General features: G+C 45.1%; 1 protein-coding gene across 1 annotated transcript in view; it reads left to right on the top strand.

The window, feature by feature from the left end:
* Positions 1-26,383, top strand: part of ACKR3 (atypical chemokine receptor 3) — a 57,032-nt gene that overhangs the window by 14,363 nt on the left and 16,286 nt on the right. The window contains exons 2-5 of the mRNA XM_035331749.1: positions 7,961-8,056; positions 18,527-18,657; positions 20,321-20,463; positions 21,672-21,744. The gene's annotated coding sequence lies outside the window, so the exon portion shown is untranslated. The remainder of the gene's footprint in view (positions 1-7,960; positions 8,057-18,526; positions 18,658-20,320; positions 20,464-21,671; positions 21,745-26,383) is intronic.

A 26,383-nucleotide genomic window follows, 5' to 3' on the forward strand; every position in this document is an offset into this window, starting at 1 on the left:
CTCTAGCTAGCATGTTTTGAAGGCTTCCAGAAGTGAAACTCTTAAAGCAGGGAGGATACAAGGGGAGAAGGGATATAAATAGGTAGAATACTTTATTTTGCTGGATATAAGGATGACATGAGTCAAGAAACATTAATGTGGAATGAAGAAATACCTTGGAGTTTTCCATGTTATTGTTGATGGGGAGCAATGTTCTAGAGGTCTCATTTTGGTGCATCTGTGATGAAACTAATGAAAACTAATTTCTAATTTGAATTAAAAAAAAAAAAAAAGTACTACAACAGCTTTTACTAAAAGCTTTTACTAAAAAACACTTCACTGGAACTATTTGCACTGAAATAAGAAGAGTGGGATATAATTTCATCTGAAAACCGTGTTTTTTGTCGGTAGCCACAGTCCATCAGCAACTGAAATTTGATTGCAACCTTTGGTTCTGCAGACGTGTGATGCATCGTGCATTCACATTTCTAACCCTGAAGGCTGGGCAGCCAGAACCACCTATGAAGGGAAGAAAATTCCTCCAGAGTTTGTACTGGGTGGACCCCTATGTCCCCTGTAAGCAGTCAGCTCTGGAGGAGCCTCTTGCACTCTGCTGGCCGTAAGGATCGAAACACAAGCACTGAAGGCTAAGATGGATGAGCATTTCCATGATCCCTCCCCCATAATTGCCCATCTCTTTGTGTTGAAGCTCTAGGGACATTATATTCAGTACATAATGACTGAATTTCCATCTGGAGTGCCCCAGAATGAGTTAGCAAGAGAGGTGCAACTGATACGGCTGTATGAATGAAGCAAAACCAACTTATACCCAGCTAATTCATTAGTCACGGCAAGAGCTCAAGGGTTAATACCCTACCTAGAGCTGAAGGAACAAGGCGAACAGAGTGCCTGGTGGCCAGTCCCTTCCACGTTTTTCGTGCGTCACTTCTGTATGGAAATGAGCGTGAAACTTTTTTTCCTCCTCCTGGTTCAACTTCTTGAGCTATAAATAAACTGTACAGTGTGAGAGAAAAATGAATAACAAGGGGCTGTAGCTTTTAGGTGCCTGTGGCAGGATGTTTTCTTGATTATCCTGTTTCTTGTAAACACTGAGATGGCTTTTGTAGCCCAGATGTAAAGGCTGCCTGGGTTCATTGTTCTAACACCTGCTGTCCTATAAAATGCACCCAACACAACCCATTGATAAAATTCAGACTCAGAAACCTGCAGCACCAGACAGAGCTCCTGTAGATAGCTAAAAAAAAAAAAAAACACCCCCCCCAAAAAAAAAAAAAAAAAAAAAAAAACCCTTGAGAATCTGACATCCGCCTGTTTTTTTTCCCATTATATTTGATTTGGAGTGGGGAGGGGAAGGGAAGCTCAAGATTATTTTTTCCCTGCTCTTGTTCTCACAATAGCAATAAAAACAATACATTCTGGCTACAAGGTGGTAAACTGTGAGAAATGACCACAATAGCTCACTTTGCAGTGCCAAGGATTCAGCCAGATTTATGAATGAAGCTGGTGGCTGCAATCTTGTTTCCAGGCCTGTCCTTGCTTTTGGTGTGATGAGATGAAATAAAAAGGCCAGAGAGAAAACAGCTCCTAACTGTTGCAGTCAGGAGAAAGCATGGGGTAAGACTGTTAGCTGGAATTGGCAAGGGATAGCTCAGTTTCTTTCTGCTGCTTGCATCAAGTTCAGAGCACAAAACAGGTGAAATTGCTCAGTTAAATTAAGGCTTTGCAGTTTTTTTCTTTATCTGAGACAAGTGTGTGGTGGCGAAACACCTCTGAGACTTCTGTCTGCTGTTGCTGCCATCCAGCTCTTCCCAGGCTGGCCGTGGGGGCTAAATGAAGTGTTTGTTTGTTTGTTTGTTTGTTTTGTTGTTTTTCAATGCCTATTGAATCATTCTGTTAAACCACAGACCCTTGCTGGGACGGGGCTGTTTTACAAGGCACACAGTGTAGATTATAATGCCACCAGTCCTTGTCAGGGAGGGGTAAAAGTTAGACTTAAGGTACCGTATACATTCCTTTTTACAGACAGCCATGTGGAAGCAGAGATAGTTTATGTACCTGAATTTTTCATTGGCTAGGGCTTGAGGTCTAAAATCAGGGAGAATCTCTAAAATGTGTCCTACAATTGTATTTCCTTGGCCTCCTCTCATGCAGGAGCTCCAGTCCATTTGCCTAGGCTCATGTTTGTGCTGGAACTGGACGTGTATCAATAAAAACGTCATTTGTGCAAACTTGCACCTGAAGACAGAAAATCACACCAGTGCAAAGAAGGAACATGCATGCTCTACATCCGCATCCCTACAAGCGCCTGCAGTGTGAGGTAGCATTGCTGTGAAAGCAATCCTTTAGCTACATGGGTGTTATCGAAAATATCACTAGGCCTGGACTTGGCAGCCCCCGTGGTCATTTTGTGATGAGCAGACAGAGCTGGTGTGGTTGTGACGAGAGCAGGAGTGCCAGGGTGTTTCTTCCTACAGCAGAGCTGGCTGGTGGCAGCACTCCACACCTTCAGTACTGGACTCTCTGGGCCCAGGCACAAGATCTGCTTTCAGCATCTTCAGTTACTGCTTGCCTTTGGCTCACCCTGAATACTGAGGAAATGTTTTTTTGCATTACGCTGTGTCCTGTGCTGTGGGAAGAGGAGAGCCTCCCAGGCTCTGGAGTGCAGGGTTGAGGAGTTGAAATGGTTGGTTAGGGCAGCGTGTGGTTTAGCAGCATCTTCTCAGGCAGGAGACTGTTTTCTGCAGTGCTTTTCAGAGCAGGAGAGATTTTCCTTGTGTTGAGGTCTCTCTCTCTTGCTCCCCCACTCCTCATGCATTGCCCACCTGTGCCTTTGGCTGCACAAGCAGAGGAGACGTGCTGCTATTTATTTGCTGCTGCACTGAGCAGGGGATTGGACCAGATGGTCTCCAAAGGTCCCTTCCAACCTAAATTACTGTATGTTTATCTTGCTGAGAGTGTTGGATGCTAACACTGAGTCCTTCACGAAGGTACTTGACAGGTCAAAGGCTTTCTCCCACCACCTCTGAAAACACGATGTGGGACTGCAAAGGAAGAGGTCCAGCCCCCCAGATAATCATTTTGTCTGCGATGCATGAAATTAGGTGGCAAGATCTGTGTGTGCTGTGGATTCATCCTGCTGAGCAGATGTGGGCAGACCCTGGGAGCATTGCACCGGCAGGAGCCAGCCTTTGCTGGAGCAGGGGAGCACAGGTCCCTCCAGCAGCAGTGACCTCTCAGCAGCCCCAGCTCTGCACCCTGGGGGAATTTGGCTCTTAAATCCGGTTAGGTTTGTGGGCTGAGCTCCTCGGGATGTGACTTCGCTTCGTCAATGTGAACACTTGCGTATGCAGCCTTTCCTCCCCACCAAGGGTTTTGGTTTGCTTGACGTTTCTTTTTAATGGCTGTGTTTAAGAATATGATAAAAAGAAGCTGGAGTGTGCTCAATGTCCTCTGTTTTCTTATGCAAGTGCTTTCTGAGAAAAATGCCTGTTTGCTGATATCATCTCAGCAAAGCACTGACATTGTGCCATCTACATTTACTAAAAGAGCTGCATTAACCACTTAAAACGCTTACATCAGTTTTTCTTGCTTGTAGAGGGAGGTGTCCTTGATAACTGTTCACTGTAATTACAGCAGATAGGATATGCTCATCCCAGGTGTGCTAAGTGCTCTCTTCAGGTCTTCAGCATTGTGCACGTCAACAGTTATTTTGGATTTCCCCTTCCACATTATTCTGCGAAACACCATCATGGCCACTGATGCTTTAGTTTTCCCCTAAAATCTACCAATTGCTCTCTAGAGGCAGTGAAAGCTGCTAGGCATTTTTACAAAGAATCCCAATATGGTTCTAAGGAAGCATTTATATTTCCTGTTTGTGTTTTGCTTTTAGACCCTGGCTTCCAGAAACTCTTTTTGCCCAAGAAAAAAGGAGAAAATCAGACTACCTTTTAAAAATTATTATTATTTTATGAGTAAAAGGTGAAGGATGAACATCCGTGAGTGGCAAATTTCCTTTTCAAGCAATTCTGAGCAAAACTTAAGTCTTTTTGAAGTGGTTTGCTGCAGTTGCATTTTCTCTTGCTTCCTGTTCATACTTACTGAAGTTCATTTTTGGGGCATACCTACCAGCACTTTGTGTGTGGTTACAGGCAGCAGAGGAAACTAGAAGGCCAACAAGAAGCAAGGGGGTTTTAAAACCTTATTTCTTTTTCTTCTTAGGATGCTGCTAATGAGATGGTGCTTTTATTCCTTCTTACCAGCAAGGCGTGATATAGTCCCCCAGATCAGCGCTGGCTGAGGCAGGGAGGGATATGAAAGAAAAAGGAATAGCAGATTTCACGCTGTATGATTCTCCAATTACGGGTCCAGACTGTGGGCAGCGTAAAAACTTTTGTTTAGTCTGCAGGCAGTAGCTGGTGGCTGCTTTTAACTTAAGCTTTGGGTGCTGAGCTGGGAAGCTGGGTGTCTTTTTGAAGGGATTTCAGCCAGTGCCCTTTACAGGACTGGAATAAAGCTGTAGTGCAGCTGTGGTATGGACAGAGCCCAAGCTGACAGAAACATGCTAGGGGTGAGATGTGGGGGCAGAACTGCACCTTCCCTGCACCCGTGGTTGCAGGGGACATTTGGCTTGGTATTTCTGGACCTTCTCTGCCCCAAGGTTGTGCTGTTCATGGGACCTTGGGATGGACTGGGTAAGGATTAAGGAAGCCAAATAGCTTTGCTGCAGAGAGGAGCCACAGCCCTGGACTCTGTGGGATAGTCAGGAGGGAGTGAAAAGCAAAGGCTGGAGATGCTGTGGCCCTGCCAGTTGTTCTGCTACATCTGCGAGAGCAGGAAGCACCTCTAGAGCCGCTCCTGGCCTTATTTCTTTAATAAACAAAATATGTTCTAGGAGCAGGACATGTTTTAGAGCAAGATGCGTTCTCTTCATTTGATCAGCATGGGAGTTAACATGTGGAAAGCTGTGGTGCTTTGTGCTGCCTGTCCTTTTTGTTGATGGGCCCTAGAAAAACACTGCAGTTCCTGGCCCACGTGTTTATTCCTGAAATTCCTGATTTCTTGAAAACAACATAACTATGTGGAAACCACCTGCCTACAGCTGCATGACACCAGTTTTCCCATCCTTTCCTGGTGCTTAAACCAAGAAAACCAAGTCAAAACTTGCCTCATCCATGCAACAATTAAAAAATACTCTGAATAAGCCATTCATGCTAATGTTTAGTCATCAGCTTGTGTTTTCAGTTGTTTTGGTGCTGAATTCTTCAGACCTGCTGGCCTGGCTGGTGGAGCAGACTGAAGGAGCACAGACGTGATGGACGCCCACAACCAGGGCTGGATACTAAGTGAAAAAGGTTCCTCAGTGTGCAAAACCATCAAACTTGAAATAGGCGTGTATGGTCTGATGGTTTCTGGGACACAAAGACAAGCAGGCTCCTCTAGAGGGCTTGGATATTATTTAAAGCAACACTATTTCTGTATACAACAGAGAATATGAGTGCCTAACAAGATAGGTGCCACAGGGCTAGTAATAGGGTTCATGCTGGGTGATGCTTCACAGGGATGGGAGATCAGACTGAGGTGTTCCTGTCTTCCTCTTGATGTGTGAGATGTGGCAGGTTTGTATCAATTCCTTGGGTTTTGGCTCTTTTGAGCTATGGCTGGGTTAGATGTGGTTATCTCACTGAATCACTTGTCTTGTGAGCAAGGCTCTGGTTTCAATTAAAGCCTAGGGTTGGAGTCTACTAGCACGGCAAACACAAATCCGTGAGTATGATTGTGAGGATTAAGTGGGAAAAACAAGCAACAAATGTTAGGACTAATTTGAAAAATGTTCTAGTGTTTGCTTAACCTCATGCGTTCTTGCTTTTTTCCCCCACGAACTTAATTTTGCACACAATTAACCTTTTTTTCTGAGAGGCAATGTTGCTACAGTGGATTTCTGTCTCTCAAAAGGCTGCTGAGGAGCAGAGCTGACAGCAGGCCTCTTCATTACAGCGTGTTTCTGCACAGACTGAGCAGGGGCAGGCCTGGGACTGCAGCTCAAACGAAGTGGAATAAGGCTCTTGGTTGGGCAGGTCAGCTGCTTCCTGACTGCCCCTGGTGCCACGGGACAGCAGTAGGGGTGATTTGTTTTAATATTAAGCAGTACTAAGAAGAGAGATCTGCACCTGGGCTGCTCCCCTGCCCTTGGAAGCTGAGGGGTTTTGAGGAGGCCAAGCCACACCGCCAAGGGCTGTCCAGCAGTGACTTTAGCATATCCAGGCCCCTAGCGCTTTCACCAGCACAATTAGAGCAGCAATTAGTTTAATTCAGTGTTGTTTAAAATGTGCTGTTCAGTCCAGATCTCGGACTCCACCACGGTGTGAGTCCTGCAGATAGGCTTGTGGGGTTCGGGGCTTCCTTGCCTAGCCCTTCAGCTTCCCCAGGCTCTAGTGGGAGCCTGAACTCTAGTGGGAGTTCAGCCTGGGCAAAAAAGAGCAGCCTTGATCCCAGACTCCCTGAAGATGCTAATTTTCCCATTGACTTGGGTTACTATGTGCTATTTCCATTCAGACGGTAGCTTTGGGCTCCGATATTTGTGCGAGGCCCTATCCAGTCCCAGCACAAAAAGACAGCTTTTGTCCTGAAGGGTTTACATGTCAGGCAAACGGGCTTTGGCTCTGAACCCAGAGATTAGTGAGGAGCATATGGTCCCTAAGAGGTGCAGCCTGTATTGCTAAAAATGCCTGGAAAACTGGAACCAAAAAACATTCTGTGTTTCCCCCTTCCCTTCCCTCTCCGGCAAAAATTCCTGTCAGTACACGCCATGACAAAATTTTGAGCAGCTCTGCATCTGACATGAAAGGGGGCAAAAAAGGGGGAAATGAGTCCCTTTTTGGCCATAGTTGTATGGGAAGTGGTGCCTGCCTTCGTTTCCAGCCTTTGGCAGTTCTCTTCTGGAGATGTCGTGCCATCGGAAACCCACTGATCAGTTCCACACGATGGCCTGTCGAGGGGCTGCTTGTTAGAGCCTTGTGCTTCCCTGGGATGTGACCGGGGCTTCTGCCCTGAGTGGTTTCTGGCCAGGGGGAGATTTTGTCTGGGATTCCCCCTCCTCACCATGCAATAGATACTGCAGCAATGCAGCTGGGAAGGCAATGCCTAGGCGTTTGGGTGGGGGAGAGGAACATAGCCTCACGTGCGCTAGCAGCCTTCCTCATTTATTAGCACTCAGACTGGGGAGGATCTGGATTTGAACACGTACTTAAATTTCAGCATGTGCTTTAGCGTTGCCCTGAACGGAGACCATCACAAGCTTTTGCTGAAGTGCTTTCCTGAAGCGGGGCCAACAGACTGTGAAAGTTGCCTCGTCTCTTTTCTGCTCCACTGTGTACATGCTCATTGTGCTTGCTGGCTATTTATTGCAAGAAAAAAAATCAATTGAGTTAGAGCTAGCTCAATAACTGAGAGTAGGCTGGTTAGGATGGTCATGCATGAGTTGGGAGCAAGACATCTGACCGTGCCATTAGGCTCTCTTGTTTCTATGATCCTAATTCTGCTCTAAATTAATTCTTTTGTTTAGCTGCTGTTGTTTTTTTTTTTTTTTTTTTTTTTTTTTTTTCCCTCCTTTTTGTTTTCGCATGAATGCTTGTCTCTATATTTAGGTCTGCCGGGACGGGATGTTACGAATAATTGTTGATTGATATTATTAAACACTAACACGCTTGGCTGTGTTGCACTAATGATAGGGCTTTGGGGATATGCAAATCAATTAATTGCAGTAATTGCTGTAATAGCTGTTTTGGAGGATGCTGTTGAAGAGCCCTTGGGATGGTAGACAAAGAGACGTTTAGAAGTGTGGCGGAAAAGGGGTCCTTGAGAGTTGCTGAAGATTGCTGCTATAAGCTGCTGATTTGCAAAACTGTGTTTATTTTGTTCTCAAAAACACACTCAGAGCAAATCCTTCTTTGCCTTGTTTCAGGTTTACCCTTGTGTGGCTTCTCCTGGACTTCTTCTGAGGCCCTTTCTTCTGAGGCAGAGCTGAAGAAACTCAGAGATGAGGCAGAGCCTTTGTCAGGTAACATCTTGGCTTAAAAATATGGGAGACCTGCTTGAAAAACACCTTAGGAAAAAGTGTTTTCCAACTGGCTTCAATATTAGACCTCTGCGCCACCTTGCACTGAATGGTTTTGATTTGACAGCTGATTCTCATTCATGACAAAGTTTTTCCCTTTCTGTGACAACATCAGAGGGCCTTACAGTGGGCACAGAAGGGACGTGAGATGGCTCAGGAGTCATTGAGGGGAGGCTGTGAAAAGAATGGGCTATGGGTATTGTGAGGATGGGGAGGAAAAGGTCTCTTCTGGCTTCTACCCCACCTTACATGTGCTCTCCCTGCCTTTGAGCATTATTGTATATTCCTTTGTCTCGGTTTCCATATGCATCGTGCTTTAGTCTCTGCACTCTGGGGCGAGTGTTCAATGTGGTGCACAGATGGTGCTCCCAGAAATCCTGTTATTTGCTAATGGGATTTTGTGCAAAGCGTTTCCACTGTTCTGAAAAAAAAAAAAAAAAGTGTGTGTATTTGTGTAAATATGTCCAGACCCTCATCTTGCTGAAACATCCCCTCCCGTGCAGCTGAGAACACAGCTTTATTTTTTATTTATCTGTTTGTTAATCCCCAAGAACAATGTCAGACCAGCTTCTGTGGGAGGCAGCGGCTGCAGGAGCCGGCACTGAGGGCTGTACCTGCCATGCACAGCGCAGGAGGGTCGGTCCCCACCAGCTCTGCCAGATGTCACAATCCTGCCGGGTGGCCTGGACAGATAGGTTGGGGCTGTCATGCCCTCATTACCTTGCTGGTGGTCCTACCCTCACGTTTTGTGCCGATATATGGCTGAAAGATGCTTAACTATTCAGCAGCCTCCTCCTGGTCCAGAAATATTTCTCTAATGCGAAGTTCAGCTATTATGCAGCTGTCCCCCTCTGTGCCTTCTATTCTTCAAGTAGTGCCCAAAATTATGATATAAATAGCAAAGGCCCAGAGGATGTTGCTTTTATCACCAGAGGCCTTTCAGAATAGGTTAGCCACGTGCCTGACAAGGATAATACAGCTCTGGCTCTTCCATGAGGTGCAGAACTGGGCTAGGTGACCTCCCGAGGTCTTTTCCAACCCTTATTTTTCCATCGCTGCGTGACGTTTGCTGCCAGTGTCAAGACCGGTAAGTGGAGCTTTGTTTTGCGTCATGCTCGCTGGAGGGAGGTCAGGGTTCAGCAGCCGTCGTGACTAACAGACAGTTACGGGGTGTGTTTCAGGAAGCTCGCTGTCCGTCTGTGCTCTCCTTGCCCAGCAAAATGCTGTTCCCCTAAAAGTTTCTCAGCCTTGTTCGCGATGGGAAGGTGAGTCATGCAAGGGCAGTGGTTCTCCTTCAATGGGCCAAGGACTCCAGGTGGTTCCTCTGGGGCTGACTTTAGCTAGAAAAATCCCTGGCTCATCACAACCCAGGTTCAGAAAGCATGGGCAGCCCGCAGCAGGAAACCTGCCAGCTGTGGGATATGTGTGTCTGTGCCAATGCCAGGGGGGAAACCACAGTGCTTTTCCAGACAGCACAAACATGAGTCCTGCACCTCTTGACTGCTATAGGAACAACACTTAACTGCTGCTCTGAACAACCAGGACTCTGTTGCCCTCTAAAGTGGTGTCCAGATCTCAGAAAACCCTCATCTCCAGCCTTGTGTCTTGTTCTGGGCTGGGGAGGGGTGCTAATAAAATCAGCCTGCTGTTGCTGTTGACTCTGCAGTGTCTGGATCTGCCTCTGTGATGCTTTTTTTGGACATCATCGCATTGATTAAATGTCTGGCCAGTGTGGTGTTAGACCATCCACCGTGCTTTTGCGACCACTTTTCCAAAATTTAGGAGCTGCAGGGGATTCTGTGCCTTACCTGTCTTCCAGAGGCAGACTTTGGGAAATAACATTTATTTAGGTCTGCAGAAAATGGCAGAGAACCTGCCCAGACTGATGTCCTCTGCGGGGTGCGATCCCCACAAGAAAACAGCTCTTTGGAGGTGTCAGCTTTCTGTGCTTTCGTAGCTCCTCAGTTTTGCTGATTTTATCGCCCCTTCTGATAAGGGCGGCTTGATGGGATTTGTTTGCGTTATAGCCTGTCAGCTTTCAGCTCTCACAGACACAACACCGTGCCATGCAGTGTGAGGGAATGTGAGGGGCTCATGCCAGCCCGAGGACAGGGGGAGGCGAGGAGGGGAGCCTTGTGATATGTAGCAGATGTGATACCATTACCAGGGCAAGGATCTGTGAGCATCAGGCAGCGGAAAAAAGCGGTGCTCAGATGGTACTTTAAAGCTGTAAAGAGGAGGATGTGGCAGGGGCTGAATCATCCTGTGCTCAGCAGCAGGCCTGAGCACTGCTCCACAGGCTTTTACAAGCTGTGGTGTATTTTAGTAGTCCTGGTCTGGACCCAGATGCCATTTCTTTAGGTCTGCACTAAGCTATTAACAATTTCTTCATAAAAATCAAGTCTGCTTGTGGCTCATTTACTACCTGAGAGCTCTTTGCAGCCAGTTTGTTAGTGCTCCATGTGCCTTGCTTCTAGGGGATTGTGACTCTCTTTTTTTTTTCATTTTTAGAGGCTTCTGGGCCACTATAAAGGCTTTTCCCCTCTAACCAGGTTCTGTCAAGACTGGTGACCTGCTATGAGCCAGACTATGATGCACACAGTATTAAAACCCAGCTCTTCAGCTTTACTGGGAAGGCTTTTTTTATTTTTTATTTTTTTTTTCTGAAGCACTTGCACTAGCTTTCCAGGGTAGTTCAAAAAATCTGGGGCAGGCCAGACTGCCAATTATTAGTGTGCCCTTGTGCCTTTGTCCTGTGATCTTGTGACTGAAAATCTGAAATGTGATGTGATTCAGCTGTGGGTTTGGGGCCGTTTTGGACGCTGGGAGGAAGGCTGAGCTCTGTAGGCGCGTCCTTTCTGCAGAGCTGGGCTAGGCTCATCCCTGGGCCTCTGCCCCCTTACCCCACAGTTACCCGGGGCAGGTGATTTAAACCACAGTAGGAATATCATAAATATCTAAATATCATTCTTACAGGGAATGATATTTAGAGAACAGGTTGTGCTTTAACCTTGGCTGGTGGTCTCAGAGAAAGCAATATGGCTTAAAAGTCATGTTACAGGCCTGGGATCTATACAGAAAGAGCCTCCCAGGTTCTGGCCTAATGTTAGTGTTAAGGAGCAAGTGTTGGCTCCTAGCATGAGGCCAGGAAGCTGTGGGATTTTTAAGGAGAGAACTGAGCATGCCTGCAGCACACCAACAAGGCATAAAATACCTGCAAGTACAGGATAAAGCCTTGAGGAGCCATTCTGGGTAAGGGGCACTGAAAGGACTAGGACACTAGGCCTTATGTGAAGGTGAGCAAGTTAAATCTTTGAGGACTTCTGAGGCGAAAAGGTATGGGAGTGGGCTGGATGGGATGATGTGGCAGCAAATCAGCCTGGCAGCTTCAACTTAACATGAAGATGCATGTTAGGAAACAACAGCTCAACCTAGTATGCCTTTTCATTACCGCTGTGGGTGGCTGTTAAGTGCTCTCGTAGTGGCTGCACAGCAAAAACAAACAAACAAAACCCAAAACTTGTCCCTTTCTGATTTCTCTGTTTGCTTTCCCCCTGCTTGCCTCACCTCCAGCAAGGTGTCCTCCAAGATAACTGCTGGACTACAGAAGGACAGGCTGCGTGTATAACTTAATAATTGATTTCAGGACGTGCTGTGCGAATACAAAGCAGGGGTTGTAAGTACAGCCAAGAAAATACCAAGGGGATACAAGCGTGTGTACGTGTGAGGGGAGAGGCTATAAATAGCATGTAGATATGCATTATATTGAAGCTTGCTTTTTTGTTTTGCTGATGGCACTTTTTTGGCAGTGTAGATGCCAGGCCCCACTAAACGATACTTGCCAATACTGAGAACGTCTGAACTCTTATGTTGCTGGTGTCTTGCCATCCAATGGACATGGGGAAGAAAATGGAAACACTTCCAGTGTGCTTGCTCTCTCCCACCTTCCCCAGCTGATTTGACCAGATTACTCCCCATCTTTGTTTCCTTCCTGTTTTTTAAAGACCACCCATGGCTGCATTGTCTAGAAGAGCTTCCATAGAGGCTTCAGAGCTGCACTTCCATGTGGGTGACTGGAGAATGTGCTCTCATTAACAGCCCTCAAGGAGGTTGAATATTGCTCCTTCCCTTCAAAGGAGAGTCTGAGGTGCCGAGCAAACTCCTGGGCCTTGGTCAGATGGAACTCTGCTGAAGACATCAGCAAGATCAAAACATCAGCTGGTGAGAACAGAAGCAGTGCAGGATTCCTCTGTGATGCAGGAGGTGTGGTGGCTTTGTGGGCTGTGGAGGCATGAGGTGAATTGGCTTTATCCAGCTCTGGTACCAATAAAATGCAGCCACTTGGGCAAACGGCCCAACTACTTGCTTAGCCTCTTGGGAGGGCTTCAGGCACACATGCTGAGCTCTGCTGCTGCTGTCAGCAGTAACTCTGCTAGTTGGTTTAAAGTTAGCTTGGGGCGGCCTGCACCATCTGCAGTTGCACCATCTGCAGAAGAGATGTACCCTCCGTTGCTGTCAAGTGAAACCATGCTGAAGCTCGGGAGTCAAAACCCTCTCTCCAGCTGCTATTCAAACACCTTTACCAGGCGCTCAGTCTCTTCCTCAAAGTTGCACCTCGATGGATGAGCTCCAGATGGTCGAATGGGAACCTTGCCAAGCATGGAGGGCTATCAGCAATGTTATGGATGACTGTAGGCTTCCTGCTGGGAAGTATGTAAAGATCTGTTGGCTTCTTATTGTAGTCCCCTAAAAGAGTGCTCTTGTAACTGCTTTTGGCTTTCCTTATAGCCTAATGAGTTCTTCTCCCTTTTCCAGAAAGTCTGAGACAAGTCAGTCCTAAGCTGTCCACAGCCCCTATTTGTCTGATTTCCCCCTTTTTTTGGAAATGCATCAGATGAGTGTGATGGGGTGGAAGTAGATTGGACTTTGGCCATCCTTTTTGTCCATGACTGAGTCCAAAGACTTTTATCTTTTCAATGTGACCATTAAAGAAAAAAAAAAAAAAAAAAAGGAAATTAAACCACAAACAACTGCATTAGAATAATAATCAAAGCCTCATGAAAGCATACGAAAATACAGTAAACTCTCTGTTCTTTGAAACTTGAATCTTATCTCCCCCTGTCAAGGTTAATTGTTGCTGGGTTCAAATCATGGACAAGCTTTCATTACGGCTGGAGTCGTGAGCCATGGCTAGGCAAGGTTCATCTGCTGGGTGGTTTGAGCAGGGCTGAATTTGGTCCAGCATGTTAAGGAGGGAGTTTCATCTGTAACTGCATTTCATTATGTCTGTGGATTTAGATCTGACCTTTACTGTTTTGTGAGTGTCTTCTCCCAGAGTTATTGTGGGGCTGTGTGGGGCTATTTTAAAGGTGGTCACTTTACTTTGTTTCCTTCCATGTTATCAGATCTGGAGCATGGGAGCAGCTGTTAGAAAGTTGCCCTAACATAAGAGACCCTTCTAATTTATCTGGTGAGGAGCAAGTATTCTGTCGTGGAGGCAAATCTTCCTCATTTCTCAGTTTGTTAGCCTACCAAGAGCCAAGACTGAATTTTGAACCCATTTGAGTCACTGTAAGAGCCCAACCTGTGTGTTCAGAAGCACGGCTCTATTGTTCGTGGGTTTTACTCCTGCAGCTCATGCTCTCCTGAAGGGAAGCATTGACTGGGGGGGCTACTAAGAATGTTTACAGTGAAAAAATGGTAAACTACATCAGTTTTAAAAAATATATTAATGAAATGGGCACAATGAGTACTAGAAATAGCTTTATAACCCCTTGAGCTAGGAAATGTAAATACGTATACTGAATGACAGTTGCCACCCCCTGCCCTGAGCTTCCATTTTAATGAGTCATATGTTCAACTGGCAAGGTTAATTTGGGAGACAATATCCCAAACTGAGTTAAGGTTATGGTTCTTCTTGGGTAAATCCCGGGAACCATTCAGTGCCTCAGTTTGCTCAACCTTAAAGCGTGGTTATCAGCATTCCCTTCGTCTCTGTGCTGTTTCCTGAAGTCCTCAAGCATGAAGGGGCACTGATGAGATATTAGAAGAGGAACGAGCTTATTTTCTTACTTTCAGCCATTTTTATGGTGTGGATAAGAGAGTTCCTTGTATTAGTGCTGGAACCTTTCTTGGTGTTTGTGTTAGAATAACAGTGGGGAAAACAAGCTTGTTTTGGAAACAGGTTTTTGCAGGAATTTTCATGACTTTATCAAAACTTTCATTTTTTTTTTTTTCATACCAATTCATGAATTCCTATCAACCGTGACTTGATATGATCGATTAGCATTACATCTCCATCTTTTCCTTCAGCCTACTCCTTTCTTGTGGCCTGTTTTCATTTCCTTGCTAATTCAAGCACATCTAATGTGCCTGGTTAGCTTGGGGATTTGTTTTTTTATGGTACAGATAGGTCAGGGATATGTGCCTGAGATTGGATTTCACAGTTGGCATCCATAAATACAGGTGGAGGAATAGGACAACGGGTCAGGGAGATGGGACCTGTGAGAAATGCTGTGGGTAAAAGTAGATGGTGGGGAAGTGTGGGAAAGTGAAATGTATAAGAATAACTTTAGCAACAGTGGATGAAAAACTCTTGCAAGTGGATCTGCATGGAGTGAGTGCAGTCCCTTGGGTTCTGCATTACTTTCTGCTATTGTGTTGTTTGCTCAGAGAAATGTGAGCACGCTCTCCCTGCCTGTGGCCACCAGCCCTTGCCTTCAGTTGCAGGGCTTTGGCTCTACGCACTGTCACATTCTTCCTTTGGTGAGCTCAGGAGTGCTGGTGATAAGCAGGTGTCCTTCGCTGGTGTGCTGAAAGAAAAAACATCTTGCCTCACAAATGCTTTCTCTGAAGACTGCTTTGATTGTTGCGTTTAGGGGGGTTAGTCCGTTCAATCTTGCTGTGAATTACAGAAACCAGACCTCTTGTTTTCACATGGACTATATCCACTAGCAACCAGCTGGTGCTAGTATTTGATATCAGCTGGGAACTTAGTCGGGAAGCTTTGATTTTTTTAAAAAAATAATATATACATATATTATGTCTCCATTTATGAAAAACCTAAGTTTTTACTTAGGTTTCCAAGTCTCTTCACAGTAAATTCACATTCTGCATCTCGGGTGGAGATGTAAAGGACTGCAACCTGAGCTCCAATCTAGCAGGAGGGGATTGAATCGTTGGTCTGACTTCTAGGTTTTGTTAAAGGCTGGTGCCATAAAGCAGCACAAAAAGCCTCTCATGGCTGGAGGAGGATCCTCTGGAGACAGGCAGAGGCCTGGTGGAGGAAAGACCAGGAGCAAGGTGAAGACAGGAATCCAGCCCGACTGAGGCACAGTATAAGATTTCACTTTTGGGGGTTGGTTCTCTTGCTAAAGCAAACAAAACTTTGGTTTTGACTTTGCTCGTTTGTTTTTCTTTTTCTGGAGATGTATTGCTTTATCAAGTGGTGCAGGAAGCTTCCAAACACTTGACTCACAATGAGACACTCCTGAGCAAATTCATTTCTTTTAAAAGCATTCCTGTGTATGGGTTCCAGTCGGTTGAGCGTTGACCACTGGAGCCTCTTATAGATTTAGTGTTTCAGTTGGATAAGACAGCTTTTTGAGGTTTAAGCACCGGTATGGTTGCTGGATCAGAAACAGGGTACTTGGCGCTTGGTAGGATTGTGCCCCAAATGGGGTATGAGAGAATGGTCTTAGGTGCGATACATTAATAGCAAGTGTCAAAATCTGCCCATTCTTTTTCCTAGCACTCAGGGTTGTATTAAAGTGGCTGCATCATTTGGTAGAAGCGAGGAAAGCAATTCCTCTCTACTTGCAAAAGCAGATATATATATTTTTTGCTCTGCATCTCTTTATGCAAGTATGCAAGTGCTGCTTCTATCCTGAACTGATATTAACTACAACTGGTAATAAAAAAAAAATCAACCAAGCAAGGAAAAAAACAACAACAAACCAAACCAAAACAAAACAAAACTTAAGGGCTTACCCTGTCACAGGGAGGGGAGCTAGAATTTGTCCTGGAAGATGAAGCACATCCCTTCCTAAACAAATCACGTTAAATCCCACACCTCCACATCTTCTCTGCCAGGTAAAACCCACCCTGAAATGACAGGCATTAGCATGAGCTAAGCTAATTCACTAACCTATCTCCAGTGTACCATATAATTGATTTCATCAAAAAAAATCTATGTAATAAGGCTCTGGAAGTTAAGGGAGGTCGACAACTTAATTGTACGTCATACAGGAATCAATTTCTCATTTTCCTTTTTTTTTTTTTTTTTCCTGTGAATTTCAGCTTGTTGGTGAGGCCAGAAAGGATGGAGGTTTTACAGGTGTTGACGTGCTCTGTGCCACTGACATTTCATATCCTGAGCAAAAATGAAAGGAAGATTTTCCAGATATTTTTTTTGGATTAGCCACAGCAGGGAAATGTCTGGGTCAAAATAGTTGTCTAGAAATGAAAAGCTTTACCCCTGCATAAAGCTAAATACGGTTTTTGTCTGTAAATTTTGTTTTCAGCTGTTTCTGTGCTTTCCCCTGAACCCAGAATCAGGAGAAAAATGGATGTATAAGATTTCTTTTCACAGTGTCTCAATTTCAGAGCTGCAAGAAAAAAATAAGATAGATTGCAAATTTTTCAGCTCCATTTTGCAGAATGAAGATCTTTTATCCAAATCGTTTCCTAATAAAATCCAGTGCAGTTTTGGAGCTTTTCTGGAAGGGGGCTATGTCCTTATTCTGCCAAAGAGGAAGGTACAGAAAGGTGTTCATTTTCATGATACTTCTGGGCTGCATGAAGCCAGAACCTGACACTGACCAAGAAAAATCCTTGTGGGTTGCAGGGAGGTCCTGGCTCTCAACACAGGAGCAATTTCCCACTTTTAGTGGTCAGCTTACTGTGTCCTAGTGACCTGGGGAGCCCAGGAGGTGCCAACTGGTCGAAGCCTATGGTTTGCTAGAGCCAGCATCGACCTCTGCACCGAAAAGACCGCACCATCAGACACAGCGGTTTTATATTTCTCTCCATGCAGAGTGATTTATTAGGTTTTGATACTGGCACTCTACTGTGTATTTGCCTTTCTTTTACTGCTGCCTGAAGCCTGAGAGAAAAGCAGCTGTAAAAGTTACTGAAATAAAACTCATCTAACTCTCGTCTGTGTGGTGGTCCCAGGATTTCTGGCCATGCAGGGAGGTTCCTGGTCTCAGCTACCGAGGGATGAGCTGGGAGGAGGAGAGAATTGGCAAGGGGCACTCGTCCCATCCATCAGTGGGAGCTGCTAGCGTGCAGCTTGGCAGAGGTGAGCTCTAAGGATGGATTTGAAAATGGAGAAAGCAGCAGGGTGAGCATGGTAACACTTGCTGTCTGGGGAAAGGAGAGGAAAAGGTGGGCGTCTTCAAGGAACGGAGACAAGTTATGCATGAGAAACTGGGCAAAGCCAGAGAAATTGAAGTAACAAACTTCAGCTGGCTTTGAAGGGGCAGAACACATTTCCCCCCCCCCGGCTGCTGCTTTGTTTTATATTCAGAATAAATGCCATGTCAAGGAGCAAAAAGGAGAAATTAGGCCACGTATTCTGGGATTCTTGGGTAACTGGGGAAATGATGGATACTCTAGGTGAATGACCACTGCACGTACAAAAATAGCCTGCGAAATATGTGCTGTGGGAGTGCAGCCCATCCAAAATACCATGTAGGGTTTTTTTTTCTGTAGATGGAACTCTTTTCCCTCTTGGCGCTTTTTTAAGAGCAGCTTGGATCTATCCAATGAATATGTCAACTGCAGCTTTTGAAAGTTTTACAAGGCTGATTCTTTTGGAAAACCTTGATTCTACTTTGTCAATTTGTTGGTGCTTTTCATGGCTAGAGTGAATACAAGATTTGTTTCAGCCAAGCAATAAGCCTTGGGCTCTTCGGAGGACTACTTTAAAGGGTAAAGGGCTACTTTAAAATGGTAAAGTGAGAACTGGCGTTTCCTATCTTGTGATTTCCAAATTAGCTGAGTAATATATGGATACTTCATCTAGCCTGCCTGGGTGCTATTTTATATCCAAGTAGGTCGAACATGCCAGATGGAGCAGCCTGGGTTCAGCAGGGTTTTTAAAGCATTTGTGCTGTTGTAGCCTTTTTATTTTGGGATTGCTTATATTTGTTGTGAAAGGAGCTAAGCTGAGAGACTGCACAGATCAGAGAGGTTCAGAAATGGAAGGAGCAGGAAAAATGAGCCTTAAATTTCCCTCGTCCACCATCCGCCTTATTCTGGAGCACGTGCTGCAGAGCTCCAGGCTTCTCCAGAGATACTTGTCCTCATTCACTTTGCTTACACAGCTGGTTTTCAAGTGCTCTTGAAAAACATACATTCAATACAAATATTATCCCTGTACATCCTCCCTCTGTTATTTCTTGCATGCAGGATCAGCAGTTTGCAGAGTGTACCTCGAATCCCAGAAGGCACTAGAGCTACCCACAGTCCATGAGAAATATCGCCTTAAAAAATCCTTCACCCGGCCAGCTCAGAGGAAATGCAACTGGTGACTGTGAAAGGTATAGCAGCCCTGGGTTGGGTAGTGTTCAGCCAGGTTGTAAAAAGGCAATGGATTCTGAGAGAGGTTTCAGTCCACAGGGAGAAATTGGGAGGTGTGAGATTGCTGGCTTTGTGCAGGTTATTATGCTTCCATTGCTGATTTCTAAATGGAGTCCTGTTGCTGAGAGAGACCAGGTTTGTCTTTACTAAAAACATAGGGGTGGATTTTTTTTTTTTCTGTACTGAGGTATGGAGCTTTAGATGGCCATCTCTGTGCCTTGTCACCTCTGAGATTTTTCCACTGATATTCACCTTGAGAAGCTACAAAGAGGTAGAAACTACAGTGGCTTGCCATGTTTTTACTAGTGTCTTGCTTTGATATAAATCCTCAGGGTAAAAAACACCTTCCTTTTGCAGTGAAAGCAAAGGCTAAAGTATCTTTCATGAAGCAAGCTTAGTTCCTCTGGAGGACTGACATCCCCATTTTTAAGGCCTAATTGCATGAAGTCTTCTGTGATAATTCCTTAGACAGCACGGAAAAGCAGCTGGAGCCAGCCTCCAGCATCGAGTGGCTTGAGCCCAGCAGGTCAGAGTGGTGGCTTGACAGGGCAACAAAGAGATCCAAAAAACTGAGCCATCCTGTCACATGTGGTTAAAGTTTTTTTCTTCATCTATTACAAACACAAATTCTTCGGGTTGATCAATATCGAAACAGTTCACTTAAAGGTGCATTTTCTTTGCCACTTGCCTCTATTTTTATGACGTTCTCATGATAAAGGAATGCTCTGTAGTATCAAGTTAACACCACTTTAGAGCAGAGGCAGTGCTCATAGCAGGCATTGGGCTGACACCCAGCTGATGTTGTCAGCTCAGCCACGCAGGGCTATTGCAAATCCATCAGCAGCACAGGCCACGCTGCTGGTGTGCCTTTGGGACCGAAATCCAGGCTTCCCCAGCACTCCCTGACACTAGCCAGATCCGAAGCAGTAACGTAGAGGTGTAGCGTTACTGGCTGCCCTGGACCCCAGGATCCACCAGTGCTGCACTGCCCACCTCCACATTATCCTGCACCGAGGGAAATGGGCACCTGGGGTATCCCAGTGCTCGTATCCCTTCTTTCTTCGCTTTGTTTGTGACACAATGTCACGACCCCCTGGCTCAGCTTGTCACTGTGTGGGGTATCGGTTTCTGTTTCCAAAACGAGAGAGCCTTCAAAGGATGGCTGGGCAGAATGAGCTGGGCAGCTGCCAGTAGCTCTGTGTCATTGGGAGCTATGCGTGTTAAAGCTTTCCTGCTCCTCAGTAGTTCACAGGGCTTTGTGTCTCTGAGAGCAGGCACCATTTTTCAGGTTCTTGGGGTGTGCCTACATCTTCTAAACTCTTTTTGAAGCAATTTCAGCATTTGATTTGACAGCCTGAAGCCCGCAGAATGGAAGAATGTAGCTGGTTTGTAGGCATGCAGCCCCCGCATTTAACATGGACATCGTAGCCCACTAAGAGCAGTTTTGAAAGCCCTCTGCAGTGCTGATTTATACGTTTTTCTGCAGCGTCAGCATTGCTTTCAAGGATGAGGGATTTTATAATACAATTGTAAATTATTCTTGTAACTATCTGAAGTGCCTCATGGGAGTGCCTGATCGCTTGAGATCCTTCATAATTTATTTCTTTTCGTCTTTTTCAGCAGTGCAATAAAACATTTGCAAATACCCAGGAATGAGGGTCCTTATGGATGGCACTGACATGCACCAGGCCCTTGCAACATCTGCAGAAAGGAAAAAAGGAAGATAGGAATGATGACTCAAAAGTTTTCCTGAGTCTATGTGACAGGTGTGTGCAACTGAAGCTCCTGAAAAGGCTACATAAACAAGGTATTTTTGCTTTCTGAATCCTCTTCCTGGGGTCTCCACCAGAATCCCTCTCTGCTGCGTTAAAGCTCATGCTCAGAAGTTAGCTCCTCTTGTGAATTGGTAAAACAAACAGAATGATAAAAAACCAACAAAGACAACAAAAAATCCTTGGCAGGTGAGAGCCAAACCTGTGAAGAGCAATTAGCATCAGTGCTTACATCCCCTGATGTGCTAGTAGTGCCCTGCTAAGGCACATACAGGTGTCTTGATGAGGAGTTTATGGTCCTGTTGCTATTTCGAGAAGCAGAAGGGTGTTGTGGAGGGGATGGTCTCTGCCAAATCAAACTGCTAATGTTGGGGCTCTAAGCCATAAAATTACATTATTATTTTGGTGTGGTGTGTGTGTGAGGTTTGGTAAGCAATTCCTTTTTTTTAAAGAATGTAATTCTCGGCAGACACAATCAGTTTTATTTTAAAACCATACAACCTTACAGTCAGCGATAAGAGTGTTTTTTTTCAGGTCTAATCTTGGATGTCTGGGACAAGCATAACTTATATTCTCTTCAGCAGAGCCATGTTTTGACTTTCTGTAGTGTTGTTTTATGAGAAAGATACTGTCTCCGTTAAGCACCTGATGGGCTGTTTCATGTTGAACTGCTAATAGCAGCTCCTAAAGCGACTGGCCCAGCTATGAGGCTTCAGGTGTAGCTCTTAGAGGGGCTCAATGACCAAGTGTAGGCAAGGGATGAAAAGCCTCAGTTTCCTCAGTGCCTCTTGCTGGTGAGGGAGGCTTAGTCATCCCTAGTCATCCCAGACCATTTTTGAGAGTAAATAAATGACTTGGTTTTCCATTATCTGAGATGGTGCTTTCTCTTCAGCATGAAATTTGCTGGAAGAGTGCTCTGTTGACTTGTAAAATGAGAGGTATCTGAAGGGACTTTACTGAACAAGTGTCTCAAAGCTCATCAGCTGCGTGTAGCAGCCCCCCAGGTTATTGATCAGCTGCTGCTTTGAACGAGAGCATCAAATTTGTCATTCCTCTAATCTGCCACTTTGCTTTCCCAGTGCTCTTTATTATCTCTTTTATGTATTTTTTAACCATAATGACCTTGGAAACACTTGTAGCCACTTTTTCTGGCTGTATTCCCCAGTTCAATTTCTGTGTCAATCCGTGTTGATTTGTTACAGGGACATAAATGCTGGTTGAAATCTTAGAAGTGCGTGCCTTCCTTGAGTGAGAAGGCCAAGAGATTGCTGCTCAGTAAGTAAACACAGAGAAACAGTCTTTCCTTCTCTCTTGATGTTGGGATTTCTGGCTAACTGCACCTCCAGGCACACTTGCTTCATGCCAGCAAATTCCTGCAGTAAGGCACGGCATGGTGGTCCTTTGACAAAGCTGATCTTGAGGGGTTAAGATATCATCAGCACCCCCCTGTCTGCTTATGTTAGACCAGGCAGAACCAGTAGCGGTTATCTTGCTCACGGCATAAAATAAATACCAGTCACTGAGGAACATTGATCTTTGTAGCCGAGGAATTGTTCGTGGCATGTTGACCTGCCCTGAACCTGTAGTAAATCACAAAGCGTTATTGATCGTTACAGCATGAATGTAGTAAGTAGTAACTTTTGCTCTGTGTAAACCTACTGTGCATGCTGTGTGATTAACTGTGAGCCCTGTCCTGGTGCTTGCCCTAAATTTATTCTCATTTTGCCTGTGACCTTCTGGTGTGCTCCTCACTTGCTCAAGAAGTTGTTCTGAAGCAACTGGTTGTTGGCTCCAGATGTTTGCCTGCGTGTCCCTGCTAACCACACACCTGCCTGTGGTAACAAGTACTTTGTGCCCGAGTCCTGAAGAGTAGAATAAAATGCTTGTCCCAAAAACCAGGAAAGCCCCAAGTGCATGCCTAATGTCTCTTTCACAAGACCAATCATCCTTGATGTGTGGGCCTCTTTCCTGAACAATTAGCTGCTCGGTGAAGATCTTGCAGACCTGTTGGAAGTGCCTTTTGACCCTGCTTTCATTCATCTGGCCATTTATAGCTTGCTCAGGGATCCAGAGGATTTAAACCAACCAGCAGAAATTGCAGCTGGCCTGGTCGCTATTCTGCTGCTTGCAGCTCTGTCTCCTGCCTTCGTGTCGTAATTCATAAATAACTCTCTCCCTTCCTTCCCCTGCTTCTGGAGCCAGTTGAGGGTGTGTGCTGATTGCACTGTTGTGGTTGACATCAGCATCCCCACTCTCTTCGTTGCGGCCTAGCTTAAAAAACAAATGTCTCTCTTTCTTTGTGTCAAGAACATGATTAACTCCTCCTGTTTCTGTGCAAGCAACATGACAGGCCCGTGCAAGAAAAAAAAAGCAATCAACTTGGAGAAGCTGCGTCTGTTCTCCTTTGGCTGGACTGTGTTTCTCAGGCTACAACAGGAATGCCAGTGAAGCAATGTCCCTCCTGGGAGAGAGTTGGCTCAGTCATGTTAACGGAGCTCCAGCAGCAAGCTTCACCAGCAAAGGGTGGGGAACAGCAGTGATCTAGACCAAATGATGACTTGAACTTTCATTAAGATTAAATAGTTGTTCCTTCATTTTTTATTTTTTTTTTCTGCTGGAAAATTGAAATAATTCCATGACACCCGACATTTTTTCTTCAAAAAACGTCAGTGTTTTTTTTATTTCTGTCCAAAGCCTGTCTGCTGGAAAGCTCCCCACCAGCTCTATTGGTGGGCCAGGGGTGTTTTCCAGGGTTAGCCTGAAGTTTCCATTAGGCAATGGAAGGCAGTTTTCTTTTTTTTTCCTCTCTCTCTTTTTTTTTTTTTTTTTTAAAGGCAGACAAGTAAATCAACTGTTGGTGAGAACTTGAGTACCTGATTTGTCCCTATAAAATTTTCTGCAGCGTGAGAGGGCTTTTCCAAAGCTATCTGCAACTTGCTTTTAAGACTGAATTTTCTCTAATGCCACTAGTAGGAGTTAATAAATGGCTTAGGAGTTTGTTTCGTTTTGGGTTCCTAATTGAATCTCAGTTTCTCTTACATGAATTGTTGAATTTATCCCATGACCCTGAAAATATAATCTGCCTTTCCATCCCTTAAATAGCCACCATCTCCTTTCAAACATGATTTTGTGTTCACCTTTCTGGTGTCCAGTTTCAAGTAAATACTTCAAACTCAGAGGAGCTTGGTTCTCTGCTTTCCACCCTCCTGGCTTTGCTGAGGACAGCAAGGGCTCCACTGATTTGTGCCGGTAGCCTTGAGATCAGCTCCAAACATATTTCTTGCCTTTCATTGGAAAGCTGTTCTGGTGGAGACCAACTTTTTGGCTATTTAAAGGGTGGAAAGGAGCCCTAAGGAATCTGCTTTTTCTCTTTAGCGAGTGCCAGTAATATTATGCTTGGAAAGCAGTTGCTTTTTTTTATTTTCTGCCTTGTGAACTCAGTGCAAGGGAAGGGTGCTGGGGTGGACCCTGGGAGCAGAAGATCCTGCCATCCCCCTGGAGCATGGTGGCCTCTGGCTCTCCAGGACATTTCGTGCCTTCCTTCCCTAGGGCATCACAACCCTCAGCTTATGTTCTGTGGGTGACTTCATACTGACGTGGGGATGAAACAGCACCAAGAGATGAGATTTTACTTGCATTTTTAAAGCTCTCGGCAGAGTCTTTGGTCCAAGTCTGGCTGGTAGCATGTCAGCATGTGCTGGGAAAGCTTGTAACAGAGCTCGTAACTTTTAATTTTTTTCTTTGAGGGAATGCATGGCTTTCACTGCTTCGCAAGGCATTTCTTTGTATGCTCTGAAATGTGATTATTTGTGAGGTAGTGCTGGATTTTTTCTTTTTCTCTCCCTTTTCCTTAGTGACTACCCCCGTTTACAATTTTTGTTTATCCTGGTTCCTCTGGTTCAGACTTATTTACATTGGTGAGGAGAGATGGAGATACAATGGCTGCAGCTTTGATTTGGAGACCGGTGCATTGAAAGAACCATTTAATTTCTTCCATAACAAACTCACAGTATGGAAATCAATAATTCTGCTCCTCTTCCAGTTATTTTTATTGTTGCTAGCTGTCACGCCATGCAGAAAGGGCTCAGATGCTCTTGCATTTGTGTACCCGAGCAGAGAAGGGGCAGGTAGCGGCTAAAAGACTGTGCAGGTCCCCTGACTTGCTGTAACCTCTAATGATGGGTGGAAAATCTCCAAAACCAGTTTTCTTTGTATCTTTGCCATTCTAGGTGGAACTGAATTTTAAAAAGGGAGGATTATGTTCATCCTGCAGATGTATGTCTTGGGAAAGACAGGTTGAGAAGTGGAGCTGGCATGATGATGGATATTTTTCAGAAGGAAAGATGTGTGTGTCCATTAGAAAACACTTGCACTTCCATGTCTGTAACCTCTAGACCTGCTCCAGCAGGGCTGTCCCCACTGCAGTTCAGGTGAGCTTTAATCCTACAGCCACTGGGAGGTGATCAGTGGCTGGGAACTTGCTGTCAAGATACTCCAGGGAGGCGATCCGTGACCTTCTTCTCTCAGTCCTCATCTGGAAGGCAGAGCCTTAGCAGAACGCTACTGTTAAATGTAGTTGGCTGGCCGTGAATATTCATGTGCAGCTTGTTTTTGGAGCCAAGTGTGAGCAGAGCTGTCATACTGCTAATTGCAATTGAAAGTGTTAATTTTCGCACACTGGTGAAAGAATCTCAGTTTTTGGAGATTTGACTTGAGTCAGGGGTGAGGTTCCTGACAGCTTTAAAGTGTGCAGATGTGAAATGCTGAGTTTGAATATTAAGTCCCTCTTAAAATACTTTATTTCATCTGAAAGATTCCTAGACTCTGTGTTACTTTTTTTTTTTTTTTTTTTTTCCTTATAGAGGTTGAGGCCTTGACTTTCTATTGCAGCTTTGTTTAGATGAATTTATACATTCTTAGATCAAACATTATACAGCCTGACCAGGAATCATGCAATCCCAGTGGGAGATGGGAAGAAGCAGTATAATTTATTCTTTAAACAATGGGATCATCTCCATTAGAGTGCAAGTTAGTTAATAAAACAGGCTTTAGTGAAATAAAAAAAAAATGCAACTTTCCCTGGGCTGTGTTTAGAAATAGTTGCACTCAGATGGGGGATGTGATGCTCGTGTCTTGGCGCAGAGATCAGCTTCATCTCCTGTGAGCTGCTACCATGGTCACTCTCGCCTGCATTGATGTATCCTGGGTGAATTCATTCCTACCATGTCCGTGCTGCTGGTGTTCCTGGGCACAGCCCTGTGTGCCTCTGCACTGCAATGAGCTCAGCTGCTCTGCTTCTTCCCTGCCGATGCGTAGAAGAAGGTGTCTGTCTCTTTGCGTGCTCGGGAGAAAGGGGTGGTGGAAATGGACTGGGGAGACTAGAGGGATTTGACCAGATTGTTATTGCAAAATGGGGAGGATAATAAATGCCAGCAGAAAAACTAAACTGCACTGTTCTCCTGACCCTGAGATGAGCCAGCTGTTCTAGGTTGGAAATGTGTGCAAGTTTGAGCAGGCCATAGCTCTGAGGACACTTAACAGGCACAATAGAAGGTGATGTTCAAGGACGATCAGCACAAGAAAGACGTGCACCTGTTAGAGCGAGTCCAGAGGAGGGCCACAAAGATGATTAAGGTACTGGAGCATCTCTCCTATGAAGAAAGGCTGAGAGAGCTGGGGATATTCAGCCTGGAGAAGGCTCTGGGGAGACCTCATTGCGGCGTTAAATGGGTCTTATACAAAGGATGAAGGAGGACTCTAGGAGGACTCTTAGGTAGATAATGATATGACAAAGGGGAATGGTCTTAGACTAAAAGGGGATAGATTTGGATTAAACATTAAGAAGAAATTCTTCACTGTAAGGGTGGTGAGGCCCTGTCTCAGGCTGCCCAGAGAAGCTGTGGGTGCCCTGTCC

The sequence above is a fragment of the Oxyura jamaicensis genome, chromosome 7 (genome assembly GCF_011077185.1).
Source record: "Oxyura jamaicensis isolate SHBP4307 breed ruddy duck chromosome 7, BPBGC_Ojam_1.0, whole genome shotgun sequence".
Classification (NCBI taxonomy): domain Eukaryota; kingdom Metazoa; phylum Chordata; class Aves; order Anseriformes; family Anatidae; genus Oxyura; species Oxyura jamaicensis.